Raw genomic sequence first — 4,554 nt, forward strand, 5'->3', positions numbered from 1 at the left:
GAGATCCGTGAACGAGGAAGGTCATGCCGAGATAAACTCTACAAGCTTAACCTGGGATTGGAGGAATAAATATATTGAATACTTGAAGAACGAAAAGCTCCCATTGGACCCTAAAGAGTCGAGGGACCTACAAACCAAAGCTGCTCGATTCACATTGGCTGAAGATGGAACATTGTACAGAAGGACATTCGATGGACCATTGGCAGTATGCTTAGAACCAGAAGACACCGATTATGTTTTACGAGAGGTCCATGAAGGCACTTGTGGGAACCACTCCGGCGCCGAATCACTGATTCACAAAATCATTAGAGCAGGATACTACTGGGATAGTATGGAAAAAGACACTAAGGAGTTTGTTCGAAAATGTGATAAATGTCAAAGGTTTGCACCGATGATCCATCAGCCCGAAGAACAACTTCATTCAGTCCTATCCCCATGGCTATTCATGAAATGGGGAATGGATATCGTCGGCCCTCTTTCATCGACCCCAGGTAAAGCTAAGTTCATTTTATTTATGACTGACTATTTTTCTAAATGGGTTGAAGCACAGGCGTTCAAGAAAGTGAGAGAGGAAGAGGTTATAGACTTCATCTGGGATCACATCGTATATCGATATAGGATACCCCCCGAAATAGTGTATGACAATGGAAAATAATTTATCGGCAGCAAAGTGACGAAATTTCTCAAAGACCACAAAATAAAAAGGATATTATCAACGCTGTATCACCCTAGTGGGAACGGACAGACCAAATCGACGAACAAGACTATCATTCAAAACCTAAAGAAAATGTTGAACGACGCTAAGGGGAAATGGAGAGAAATTCTACCCGAAGTCCTTTGGGCATATCGAACAACATCAAAGTCCAGTACGGGGGCAACCCCGTTCTCCTTAGCATATGGCTCCGAAGCCTTGATTCCAGTCGAAGTCGGGGAACCCAGTGCCAGGTTTCGACATACAACAGAAAAGTCAAATCACGAGGCTATGAATACTAGCCTCGAATTATTGGATGAAAAACGAGAAGCCGCACTCGTTCGAATGGCTGCACAAAAGCAACGAATCGAAAGATACTACAATAGGAGAACCAACCTTCGCCACTTCAGAGTCGGGGACTTAGTCCTGAGGAAAGTCACCATCAACACTCGAGATCCTAATGAAGGGAAGTTCGGCCCAAATTGGGAGGGACCCTACCAAGTCCTCGACATCGTCGGAAAGGGATCTTATAAGCTCGGCACGATGGATGACGAACAACTACCAAATAATTGGAACATATCGCTTCTCAAACGGTATTATTGCTAAGGTATGACTTTATCCCCTTTTTTCATTTATATATTCGACGCTATCGCACTGCAGGTGTTCGATCGAAGACATCGAGACCTCAGGTTTTAAAGCACGCGTTGCACTCTTTTTTCCTTAGATCGGTTTTTATCCCAAGTGGGTTTTTCCGACGAGGTTTTTAACGAGGAAACAATTATGTGCTACCTGAGGACAATTCAACGGTATCCAAGGCTTCTTTACAATCAACCTCGAATACTGGGGGGCATCACCCTCGGATGTCACACTTTCGAGGAAAATACTTCGTGTCAAAGGGTCTCGATAGATAAACTTTGTAATGGGCCAAACGGTCGAATGAACCGTGTCCGTATAGATTAGTCGAGCCCTGATTGAAAAACATGTACGCATGTATAAATTATACAAAGAAGCATTCTTTCTATATCAAACATCTTGTGTCTCAAAGAAAATTTTCTACTATACAAGCTCCATACTTATGATTTTGTGAGAAATGGCTCAAGGGCCAAGTGCAAATATACCTCGTACACTCGGGGACTGCCGTCGACGATCGACATATTCGAGTAATCTAAACTCAAATTCATAAGACCTCAAAGAGGCACCCCTCGATCTATAGGCCAAGGACATCACTCTCGGGGACTAACACTTCGAACAAGTTCGAAGTGTTATTGGGAAATAAGCCCAAGAGGCATACCCAAAGGCTACGGATAAATTAAGGCGTCTCGGAGACGTCTGAATCCCACAATAAAAATAGGCCTTCAAATTCTTTGAAAAACCGGTTAAAAAAGGCTACCCTCGGCAAGTAATCAAAAGGGCTTCGATGAAATCAGCCCTCGAGAAAACTTAAGAGGTATCAAATTATCTTAACCCAAACGTGCTAAGGCACAAAAAGCAAAGGGGTTTCAATCGACATCGAACCCTCAAAAAACCCAATGGGTAAAGAATACATGTTAAGGCATAAAGAAATTTTTTACTAAGTCTTCTAAGCCGAAAAGGGGAAAAAATAGCCATCTTTTAGAGGCCATATCAGCCCAATCTAAAGAGCCTAAGGGCCAATACACTTAGAGTTCGAGATTTTGTTCTCACTCAATTCGGACCTAAGGGTTCCACTATTCCGAGCTCAAATAAAACTGACTTGAATATAGCTCGAGGATTCATCATTATTTGATATAAAACCTTAAGAGGTCTGCTACTGTGAGTTAGAAACTTACTCGAACTCGGCTATAAAAATAGTACAATTACGGCTTTGATCAAGCCATCCGAAATCAAAATCCCGAACATATTGTTGAGCTCGGGGACTCGCCCTCGCTTAACTTAAAACCCTAAGGGTTTGTTCTACTTTGAGTTCGAGCTATTGCTCACTCGATTATAGAGGCTACAGCAACCCGATTGCAACAAAGTTTTCACAAGGCAAAGGCAAAATAGAATTTATCATAAATCAGAAATCGGAGACGAAACGGAAAGAAAAGGAATCTTTCATATATGCAAGGTATTTACAAAGACCACACATGGTCTTACACAAGGAGAAAAATTCTTAAGTGCCTAGTCCGCCTCGGGAGCCGCATCTTCGGGAGCTTTATCTTCATCTCCTCCGTTCTCGGATCCACTCGCAGAGTCTTCATCATCAGAAAGCAAAGCTCCGGCCTCGTCCTCCGAAACCTTCGCACTCTCGATATCAGTCGTGAGGTCGAAGCCACGAGCATGTACCTCCTGAAGAGTCTCTCTCCGAGACTGGCGCCTAGCATGCTCGGCAACACAGAACAATCTAACCTCAGCAGCATCAGAAAATTCCTTTGCCCGAGTGTTAGCGGCTTCAGCGTCGGCTCGGTAGGAAGCCACGAGCGCCTCTGCCTCGGATGTGGCCCTTGCAAGCTCAGTGGCCAACCGAGTCTCAAGCTCTTCAACCTTCTGGCTCGGGACAAGTTCTCCTCATTCACACTTTGGAGTTGACGCTTAACCGAAGATAGTTGGGCCCGAACCCATCTTTCTCTGAGGCGAGACGGTCCATATTCTGCTTCCACCCCAAAGTCTCCGCCTCTTTCATCTTGGCCTCCTCACGAAGCTGCTCAACCAATTCGGCCTTCTGCTAAACCTGCAGGATCAAAATGTTAGTCGCCAATATCAAGTTAATACATAACAAGCTCCCAAAAATTTACATTACCCGTTCAATGAGCTCGGTCTGATCTTGATGAGCTCTTGTTAGCTTGGCTCGAATACTCATGATCTCCTCTTTGTTTTGCACATAGAGGAGTTTGAGGGCGTCTCTCTCCTCCGTAAGCTTTTTGAGATCAGCCTCACATCGGGCCAGCTCAGCTCGGTATTTGGAGGACGCTTCTCGGTGGAGCGCCGTAGCCTGTACAAAAAGGAAGGAAATCAGACTTAGAGAAATAAGAACAAACGCAAGCATGGTAACAAGGGCTAAAACTCACTAGGTTCAGAAGTCGCTGAGCCTCATCAAAAATGAGTGATGCGTCCAGGTCGGAAACATCATCGACCCCCGCGAATCAGCCGCGAAATATATCATCCCTTTCGAGGCCGTCCCCACAACAGGGGTCCCTATGGACCGGGCATCCCGAAACTGCCCCCCCCAGAGAACGTGGGGTCGGGCGGCGAATCATCAATGTTAATTGCCCCGAGCGAGTCACTTAGGGCATTCTCTTCTCTTTGAAGGGCCTCAGAACTAGACCCTTCGGGCACACCCGCCAGTTGCTCATCACGGCAGGAGGCATCATCAACACCCGATGACTCGGGGACTCTGCTCGGACCTTCCTCCGAGATTACCTCGGTCTGCGGCTGAACCTCCTCGACCGTCACCAGCTCAGCAGTTCTCGAAGCTTCGATGCCTTCCCTCTTCCGAGCCACCAGTAGGCAGTCAGCATCTTCTCCCTCATCGTCTTCATCTCGTAGTGTTTGGACCACAACGGTAGATAGAACGGCGGGATCAGTCTTCGACTTTCGAGCCCTGCTTTTCCTGGGCTTTGGGGTATCTCGAGGTGAGGCCCTTCTCCTTTTCTTGTCTTTGGTCGGCTTCGGGACCTCCTCTTCCCCAGGGGGCGGCGGCCTCATGACGACATTATCTCCAAGACCTGTATGAGAAGATATCAAGTTAAAAAGAAGTATTTCACAGGAAAGCATCAAATACGGACAGGGGAACTTACCATGATTTTTGGCCTCCTATCGACCCTTGGTCAAATCGCGCCACGAGCGCTCAGCATACGAAGAGGTTGAAACTAGTTGTCCAACCCAACCTGCAAGGTCCGGGACTG

Source organism: Nicotiana tabacum, chromosome 9 (genome assembly GCF_000715075.1).
Source record: "Nicotiana tabacum cultivar K326 chromosome 9, ASM71507v2, whole genome shotgun sequence".
NCBI classification, from domain to species: domain Eukaryota; kingdom Viridiplantae; phylum Streptophyta; class Magnoliopsida; order Solanales; family Solanaceae; genus Nicotiana; species Nicotiana tabacum.